Genomic DNA, 10,095 nt, shown 5'->3' with positions numbered 1-10,095 from the left:
CATGCTGACAGCAGTGCCCAGAAAGCTGCTGTTTCAAAACTGCGTGGTTTCTTTATTTGTTTGTTTGTTTGTTTGCTACCACTGAATCAGGAAGACCTCTCTTTTTTTGTTTGATTGCGTTTTTTTGTTTGTTTTTTCGAGACAAGGTTTCTCTGTAGCTTTGGTGCCTGTCCTGGAACTAGCTCTTGTAGACCAGGCTGGCCTCAAACTTAAGGAGATCTGCCTGCCTCTGCCTCCTGAGTGCTGGAATTAAAGGTGTGCACTACCACTTGCTAGGGAGAATTCTCTTAAAGGAGCCACAGCAAGAAAACAGAGGCCATCTGAAAAAAAAAATGTGGCTAAACTCTTTTTTTTTTTTTTTTTTTTTTTTTTTTTTTTTTTTTGTGTGTGTCTAGAATTCCTTTCCAAGCCCTTTCAGGTTTTAATGTTGATTTAGCTAGCACATGTTGGAGCACCAATTTGTTGTAGGAGCTCACATTTTTTGGAATTCACTTGCTTGTACTTTCTGTTTATTCAGTAAATATTATTTCCTTCTTGGGTCTCTAATGGAGTTGCAGACTAGATTTTTTGTTTGTTTGTTTGTTTGTTTTTTTGTTTTTCGAGACAGGGTTTCTTTGTGGTTTTGGAGCCTGTCCTAGAACTAGCTCTTGTAGACCAGGCTGGTCTCAAACTCACAGAGATCCGCCTGCCTCTGCCTCCCGAGTGCTGGGATTAAAGGCGTGCGCCACCACCCCCCGGCTGAAGACTAGATTGTATAGTTTTCCTTGTTTTCCAGGCACAGAAAGCAAATTATGATAGAAATTAAATTAGGTACGAGCCTTTGGACTCACAAAGATGGAATACATATGGAGTATTTTCTCTGAATTTGTCAAATACAAATGGAGTAGACATTGTTGATCTACTTTTGCCTGTATACATTATATATAGTTATTGTAATTACTGTATATAGTTTTCCTTATATTAGTTATAGCTTTCCTTTTTTATTTTAGACAAAAAGGGAAAATATAGGGGTATTTTATTCATGTTTTATTTAATTTTTTTTGTTTTTTTAATTTATTTATTTATTAAGGATTTCTGCCTCCTCCCCGCCACCGCCTCCCATTTCCCTCCCCCGATCAAGTCCCCCTCCCTCATCTGCTCGAAGAGCAATCAGGGTTCCCTGACCTGTGGGAAGCCCAAGGACCGCCCACCTCTATCCAGGTCTAGTAAGGTGAGCATCCAAACTGCCTAGGCTCCCCCAAAGCCAGTACGTGCAGTAGGATCAAAAACCCATTGCCATTGTTCTTGACTTCTCAGCAGTCCTCATTGTCCGCTATGTTCAGCTAGTCCGGATTTATCCCATGCTTTTTCAGACCCAGGCCAGCTGGCCTTGGTGAGTTCCCGATAGAACATCCCCATTCTCTCAGTGTGTGGGTGCACCCCTCGCTGTCCTGAGTTCCTTGCTCGTGTTCTCTCTCCTTCTGCTCCTGATTTGGATCTTGAGATTTCAGTCCAGTGCTCCAATGTGGGTCTCTGTCTCTGTCTCCTTTCATCACCTGATGAAGGTTAATATTCAGGAGAATGCCTATATGTTTTTCTTTGGGTTCTCCTTCTTATTTAGCTTCTCTAGGATCACGAATTATAGGCTCAATGTCCTTTATTTATGGCTAGAAACCAAATATGAGTGAGTACATACCATGTTCCTCTTTTGGGTCTGGCTTACCTCACTCAGGATAGTGTTTTCTATTTCCATCCATTTGCATGCAAAATTCAAGAAGTCATTGTTTTTTACTGCTGAGTAGTACTCTAATATGTATATATTCCATACTTTCTTCATCCATTCTTCCATTGAAGGGCATCTAGGTTGTTTCCAGGTTCTGGCTATTACAAACAATGCTGCTATGAACATAGTAGAGCATATACTTTTGTTGTATGATAAGGCCTCTCTTGGGTATATTCCCAAGAGTGGTATTGCTGGGTCCAGGGGTAGGTTGATCCCGAATTTCCTGAGAAACCGCCACACTGCTTTCCAAAGTGGTTGCACAAGTTTGCATTCCCACCAGCAATGGGTGAGTGTACCCCTTTCTCCACAACCTCTCCAGCAAAGGCTATCATTGGTGTTTTTGATTTTAGCCATTCTGACAGGTGTAAGATGGTATCTTAAAGTTGTCTTGATTTGCATTTCCCTGATCGCTAAGGAAGTTGAGCATGACCTTAAGTGTCTTTTGGCCATTGGAACTTCTTCTGTTGAGAGTTCTCTGTTCAGCTCAGTGCCCCATTTTATAATTGGGTTGATAAGCCTTTTACGGTCTAGTTTCTTGAGTTCTTTATATATTTTGGAGATCAAACCTTTGTCAGTTGCGGGGTTGGTGAAGATCTTCTCCCAGTCAGTGGGTTGCCTTTCTGTCTTAGTGACAGTGTCCTTTGCTTTACAGAAGCTTCTCAGTCTCAGGAGGTCCCATTTATTCAATGAGGCCCTTAATGTCTGTGCTGCTGGGGTTATACGTAGGAAGTGGCCTCCTGTGCCCATGTGTTGTAGAGTACTTCCCACTTTCTCTTCTATCAGGTTCAGTGTGTTCGGACTGATATTGAGGTCTTTAATCCACTTGGACTTGAGTTTTGTGCATGGTGATAGATATGGACCTATTTTCATTCTTCCACAGATTGACATCCAGTTTTGCCAGCACAATTTGTTGAAGACACTCTCTTTTTTCCATTGTATACTTTTAGCTCCTTTATTGAAAATCAGGTGTTCATAGGTTTGTTGGTTAAACTCAGGGTCTTCTATTCGATTCCATTGGTCGACTTCTCTGTTTTTATGCCAATACCAAGCTGTTTTCAATACTGTAGCTCTGTAATAGAGTTTGAAGTCAGGGATGGTAATGCCTCCAGACGATCCTTTATTGTATAAGATTGTTTTGGCTATCCTGGGTTTTTTGTTTTTCCATATAAAGTTGATTATTGTCTTCTCCAGATATGTGAAGAATTTTGATGGGATTTTGATGGGGATTGCACTGAATCTATAGATTGCTTTTGGTAGAATTGCCATTTTTACTATGTTGATCCTCCCAATCCAAGAGCAAGGGAGGTCCTTCCATTTTCTGGTGTCCTCTTCAATTTCTTTCTTCAAAGACTTATAGTTCTTGTCAAATAGATCTTTCACTTCCTTGGTCAGAGTTACCCCAAGATGTTTTATGCTATTTGTGGCTATCGTGAAAGGTGATGCTTCTCTGATTTCCCTCTCTGCTTCCTTATCCTTAGTGTATAGGAAGGCAACTGATTTTTTGGAGTTGATCTTGTATCCTGCCACATTACTAAAGGTGTTTATCAGCTGTAGGAGTTCTTTGGTAGAATTTTTGGGGTCACTTATGTATACTATCATATCATCTACAAATAACGAAAGCTTAACTTCTTCCTTTCCAATACGAATCCCCTTGATCTCCTTATGTTGTCTTATTGCTATTGCTAGAACTTCAAGCACTATATTGAAGAGGTATGGAGAGAGTGGACAAACTTGTCGTGTTCCTGATTTTAGTGGGATGGCTTTGAGTTTTTCTCCGTTTAATTTAAGTTAGCTGTCGGCTTGCTGTAAATAGCTTTTATTTTGTTGATCTTGTTGATTTTCTCCAAGAACCAGCTTTTTGTTTCATTGATTCTTTGGACTGTTTTCTGTGTTTCTATTTTGTTGATTTCCGCCCTCAGTTTTATTATTTCCAGTCTTCTACTTCTCCTGGGCGCGTCTGCTTCTTTTTTTTCTAGAGTTTTCAGGTGTGTTGTTAAGTCCCCAATGTATGCATTCTCCGTTTTCTTTAAGTGGGCACTTAGTGCTATGAACTTTCCTCTTAGCACTGCTTTCATTGTGTCCCATAGGTTTGAGTATGTTGTCTCTTTATTTTCATTAAATTCAAGGAAGACTTTAATTTCTTTCTTAATTTCTTCCTTGACCCAGGTGTGGTTCAGCAGTTGACTGTTCAGTTTCCATGAGTTTGTCGGCTTTCTGTGGGTAGCATTGTTGTTGCCTTCTAACTTTAATCCGTGGTGATCAGATAGGACACAGGTGGACACTGATATTTTTTTGTATCTGTGGAGGTTTCCTTTGTTTCCAAGTATGTGGTCAATTTTTGAGAAGGTTCCATGAGCTGCAGAGAAGAAGGTATATTCTTTCCTATTTGGGTGGCATGTTCTATAGATGTCTGTTAAGTCCATTTGCTTCATTACCTCCAATAATTCTCTTAATTCTCTATTAGGTTTCTGTCTGATTGACCTGTCCCTTGGAGAAAGAGGTCTGTTGAAGTCTCCTACTACTAGTGTATGTGGTTTGATGTCTGCCTTGAGTTCTAGTAATATTTCTTTTACATAAGTGGGTGCTTTTATATTAGGGGCATAGATATTCAGGATTGAGATGTCATCCTGATGAATTGTTCCTGTTATGAGTATAAAGTGACCATCTCGGTCTCTTCTGATTGATTTTAGTTTGAAGTCAGTTTTGTTAGAAATTAGTATGGCCACACCTGCTTTTTTCTTAGGACCGTTTGCTTGAAACACCTTTTCCCAACCCTTTACTCTGAGTAGGTGCCTGTCTTTGTGGTTGAGATGTGTTTCTTGCAAACAGCAGAATGTTGGATCCTGTTTTCGTATCCAATCTCTTAGCCTGTGCCTTTTTATAGGTGAATTGAGCCCATTAATATTAAGTGATATTAATGACCAGTGGTCGTTTACTCCGGTTATTCTTATTGTTTTTGGTAGTAGAGATTGTGTGTCTCCCTTCTTTGAGATGTGCTGGTGAAGGGTCGCTAGATGCCTGAGTTATTGTAGGCAGTGTTGGCAGTGTTGGATTCCTTGGGTTGCGATTTTCCTTCTATTACTTTCTGTAGGGCTGGATTTGTGGCTACATATTGTTTAAATTTGTTCTTATCCTGGAATGTCTTGTTTTCTCCATTGATAGTGAACGATAGCTTGGCTGGGTATAGTAGTTTGGGTTTGCATCCATGGTCTCTTAGCTTCTGCAGTACATCTATACAGGACCTTCTGGCTTTCATGGTTTCCATAGAGAAGTCAGGTGTAAGCCTGAAGGACCATCTCACTGTTAGGCAAGTTCAGCAGTCATTTCTCTGTGAGTCCTGCTTGTCCAGTTCATATAGCATAGCATCAATCAGTCCAGGCAAGAGCAATTTCTTGCCCAAATGGCTATCAAAGTCCATAAGGAGCCTCTTCGATGTCCATCATCCTCTTGAAGTAGATTGGTGCTGCCAGGAGTAGATATGTCTCATCGTCATGACTGGGCTAGGCACCAGTCCTTGAGTACAGCAGAACACCATTAGGAATCATTCATTGTTTCTTTCTTGTTTCTGCCAATTGTTTGGTTCTGTCCAGTCTCTGGGCCCTGACCAGTGTCAGGATGGGTTCCCTCTCATGGTGTGGGCCTCAAGTTGGCCACTCCCACAAGTTCTTCTCCACCAGTATCTCAGCACATCTTGCAGGCAGGGCAAACTATAGATTGAAGGTTTTATGGCTGGGTTAATGTCCCAGTCCCATCACTGAAAGCCTTGCCTGATTACAGAAGATGGCTGGTTCAGGTTCTGTATCCCCCATTGCTAGTGTAAGACTTTAAGACAATCCTGAAGCCATTTTTGACAATTCTGAATCCTCTCAGCCTCTGTGCCATAGTGCTTCCCCTCCTCCCCTGGGAACCAAGGACCTAACTGCTACACTCGCACGTACTCAGTTCCTGAACAATTACCCATATACGTATGCTTTGGTTCGGTCCCCTGGGAAATGGGGTCAAAATGACCTCTTACCTCATCTGATCTGGCAACAGCTCTCCAGTCAATTATTGGTAATAGCCCTTTCAAATAAGCCAATCAGAATAGTCAAAGAACAACCCCCCTTGCTTTTGTGGCCCCTTTAAAAGTAGACTGTACCCGCTATTCGAGGTCCCTCAGCTTCCCGAATGCTGGGGGACCCTGTCATGACAGAATTAATAAAATCCTCATGCTTTTACACCGGCTGTGGTGTGTAAGATGGTCTCTGGGGGCGACTCCTTCTCGGTGTTTGGACGCTAGAGTCCAACACTAGGAGTCTTCACTAGGGTCACCCTCATAGATTCAGACCTATGGAACATGTCACGACTTTGCATGGCATCCTGGTGCGGGGACCACGCTAATCTTCTCTTTACAGATCCAGTGTGAGCACGTGTGCTGCCGAAGCAGGCACCCAAGGTGAGTTTGCATTAAGCAAACATTTTATTGTTCCATCCGGCATTTCTGATCCAACAGCTCTGTAATTTTCTGGTACATAAAATATACCTCACAGTTTCTAAAATCTTCTAAAATCTAACATTTATGCCAAATCTGTTTATTTATGAGGTTCCTGTAAACCAATACCTTTCGGTTCTGCGGGTGACTCCCCTGAGACTGTGAGCACACCTTCACCACCGCTTCCAAGCCTAGAGGCGATGCTTCTCCATAGCTACTAACAAAAAGATCAAGCTGGTCGGCTCCACCTGTCTTTGACCGCTAAAGATGCGATCTTTAAAATTGCTTGTATCTGTTTGATCACACGAGTGTGGCGCATCTGTGTTAAAGAAGCAGCGGGCAGTGAAGGAGGCTGTGCAGTTCCAGGATGTGAAGAGGAGTAAATGAGGCCTCTAGGTGCTGCTGAGTATTCAACCTGAGAGGCCAGATGGGGGAGGAAAATACCCCATGAGTCTACCTTTGGCCCACAGCAAAATGTTTGGGGGACAGTATTTATTTATTTATTTATTTATTTGGCTTTTTGAGATAAGATCTCTCTACATAACCCTGGCTATCCTGTAACTCACTATGTAGACCAGGCTGGCCTGGCCTCATACTCACAGAGATCTGCCTGCCTCTGCCTCCCAAGGGCTGGGATTAAAGACATGCACTACCATACCTGGTTTAAAGAGCATTTTGCTCAGTCCTTTGCAGCCTTTCTTTATGGTATATTGAATGTTTAAATGATATTATTGTGTCTACCTGTTCCATACCTGCTTTCACCAAATAATTCATTATGAATATTTTAATTTTAAGTAGTTTTGTTTGTTTGGTTTGGGTTGGGTTTGGGTTTTGAAACGAGGTGAGCAGCCAGAGCCAACTTTAGCTGCATGAGGATCACTCTGACTCCCACAGCTCCTGCCACCCCCTCCCAATGGCTAAAATTTCAGCTGTAATAAACAGAATGCCAGCATGCTCGTGCATGGCGCACGCTTTAAATCCCAACAGAGGCAGGTGAATCTGTATGATTTCAAGGTCAGCCCTATCTATATAGTGAGTTCCAGACCAGCCAGTGTGGTAATACCCTGTCTCAAAACACAAGAACAAGCAAAAATTTATGTGGTAATTTTTATGTATCAGTCACTATCTAAACCCAAAAATATCAACTCCTGACCTTGCACCAATCTCTTTGTTTCTCAAGGTCCCTCTTCCCTCCCTGCCCTGCTGTGTGCCCTCCTGACTAGATTAAGCTCTCCAACCCCCCATGTAGCCTGACAGCCTCATGTTTGTCCATCAACAAAATGTTCTAGAAGGAATTGTTGCTTCAGCTTCGCCTCTCCCTGCATAAGGATTTGCCGTTAGAGTTCGTGGAATGGAAGTGTCTTCCATATTTTTTTATTTTAGGTTCAGCCACCTGATCTGCTTTAGCTAGTGTAACATTTGTGGTCCAGGCATGAGTGCGGACCTGGGCAGGACCAGACTGGCCAGTTTGGTTTGACTCCTGATCCATATTTTCACTCAGACAGGCCCGCGAAGCTGATCTGAACCAGCCCTAAAGCCAGAAGCAAAGCCCAGTCAGCCTGGGAGGAAGAATAAAACTTAAGCAGTTTGAACCACTTAGGTGGGGCTGCCTGCCTGCCTACCTGCCTGTCTGTCTGCCTGCCTGTCTATCTGTCTGCCTGTTTGTCTGGCAGCTACAACCATCTAAGAATAGATGTCTGAGGAGGCTGAAGGCTGAAGGCAGGCTGTTTCCCCTCCGCACTTACCTCCCCTCCCCTGCTCCCCCTCTTCTCTCCTCTTCCCTTTCCTCCCCTGCCCTCTTGTTTCTCTTTTGTCCTTTTTCTTTCTCCCTCCCTCTCTCTTTCTTCCCCCCTTCCCTCTCACATTTTCCTGTGTCTACTCACTTCCTATGTCTTCCTGTCACCCTATCCTTGGTTCCTCCCTCTACCCCTGCCATGGGTCAGGCTAGCCTTGCCCCCCTCACCCTCAGCTGTGCAGAGTCCTGTATTACCTGCCCCCCAACACACACACACACACACACACACACACACACACACACACACACACACGAACACAGTCGGAAGAGATCATTTACTTGCTATCTGAACTCTGATGAAATTCCTCGTACCTGGAGCTGAAGCGGCAGCTCTATGGTTAAGAGTGTGACTGCTGCTCCCCCACCCCAGGACCAGGGTTCAGTTCCCAGCACTCATATGGGTGCTCACAACTGTCTGTAACTCCAGTTCCAGAGGATCCAACACCCTCTTCTGACCTTGGGCACCACTCAAACACATGGTACACTTACATTGTGCAGGCAAAACATCCTATACATGTAAAAAGGCATAATGATTCAATCATTGTTTTAAATCCTCTTAACCATTCTATGGATGGCTGCCATTGTCCCCACATCACTAATGAGGATAGTAAACCAGACAGGGTCACACTCAATGGGGCCCTGCAGCTGGGGAACAAGACATGCTCACTGGGCTCTGCTGGTGTGGCTCTCTCTAGAGCATCGTTCATTTACCGGTGCCTTTGGTGGTGGCGTTTAGATGGTTTTTCTGTTTGTTATCATAAATTTTCCTTTGCTTGTCTTTCTTCTCTCTCTCTCTCTCTCTCTCTCTCTCTCTCTCTCTCTCTCTCTCTCTCTCATTTTTCATGACAGGGTTTCTTTGGAGCTTGTCCTGGAACTAGCTCTTGTAGACCCGGCCTTGAACTCACAGAGATTGACCTGCCTCTGCCTCCCAAGTGCTGGGATTAAAGGTGTGTGCCACCACCACCAGCATCTTTCTTTTCTCTTAAGAATACTGCAGGGGTGAGCTACACAGAGAAACCCTGTCTTGATAAACTGTGAATCACTGAGTGAATAAGGAAGAAAATAAAACGTCACCGCGTGTGCATCCTGTATGTGTGTGCTGGCCCCTGTGTGCACAAGTAAGGGCCCGAGGTCAATGGCAAATGCCTTTCTCTATAGTATCTGCTTTAGCTTTGCGACTGGGTCTCCTGTGGAGCCTGGAGCTAGCCATGGAGTACCTCTAGGGCCCGAGGTCAATGGCAAATGCCTTTCTCTATAGTATCTGCTTTAGCTTTGCGACTGGGTCTCCTGTGGAGCCTGGAGCTAGCCATGGAGTACCTCTAGCTCTTACGTGTGTGCTCAGGACCCAGGTCCTCGTGGATGCACAGCCCACAGGGGCTCTCTACTACTGAGGCATTTCCTAGCTCTAACCCTTTCTTTTTAAAAATGCTGCATCCTTTTGAGTAGAAATCTGACCTGGTTCAATATACAAAAATTCATATATTTCAGAAGTAAATATCAGAGGACATGGACATCTCCATGATTCAGTAGCTGTCACAGGGGACCTGAGTTCTGTTTCCAGGCTATGCTAGATAGCCTCTAACTCCAGATCCTGGGGATGTGACACCCTCTTTTGGCCTCTTTGATTAAACACACACTCACAACTCTTTAAAAAAATGAACCCATACTTACCCAGCAGGGCAGATACCATGATTACGAAGGTGGTTTTCCCAGGGCGAGGCTTATCCATTGCACTCCCCATCTGGCCCTGCTGTTTCCCTAAATACAGGAAACTCGATTGCATAATTTGTGATGGTGGGGAACTCATTTGCATTCTCCCCTGGTTAAAAAAAAAATTAAAAACTGAACCCAGATCTGGAAAGTTCCCTTTAGCAACCATTATCATTATAATCATTTTTATTAGAAAACCTATTAATGTGTGCTCTAGAAACACATAAAAGTAAAAGAGACAAGAATCATTTTAATGGAAGATCAAGCTGTGAAAGACTAAGCACAGGGTCAAATCGTATACAGTTTGGTGACCGCCTTTTCTCCTCAGTCATGAGACACTGTCGCGGCCAGGGCACA

At 43.5% G+C, this 10,095-nt stretch overlaps 2 non-coding genes across 2 annotated transcripts; one reads left to right on the top strand and one right to left on the bottom strand.

Moving 5' to 3' along the window:
• Nucleotides 1-6,085: 6,085 nt before the first annotated feature.
• LOC142855158 (U6 spliceosomal RNA) lies at nt 6,086-6,192 on the bottom strand. The gene has a single exon (XR_012911427.1). It is a non-coding gene; the product is annotated as a U6 spliceosomal RNA (small nuclear RNA).
• A 3,499-nt stretch (nt 6,193-9,691) lies between these two features.
• On the top strand, nt 9,692-9,849 carry LOC142855222 (U1 spliceosomal RNA). Its single transcript, XR_012911482.1, has one exon. It is a non-coding gene; the product is annotated as a U1 spliceosomal RNA (small nuclear RNA).
• The last annotated feature ends 246 nt before the right edge of the window (nt 9,850-10,095 follow it).

This window comes from Microtus pennsylvanicus, chromosome 7 (assembly GCF_037038515.1).
Source record: "Microtus pennsylvanicus isolate mMicPen1 chromosome 7, mMicPen1.hap1, whole genome shotgun sequence".
NCBI classification, from domain to species: Eukaryota; Metazoa; Chordata; class Mammalia; order Rodentia; family Cricetidae; genus Microtus; species Microtus pennsylvanicus.
The sequence above is the reverse complement of the archived record's forward strand: the minus strand, read 5'-3'. Positions and strand labels throughout refer to the sequence as shown.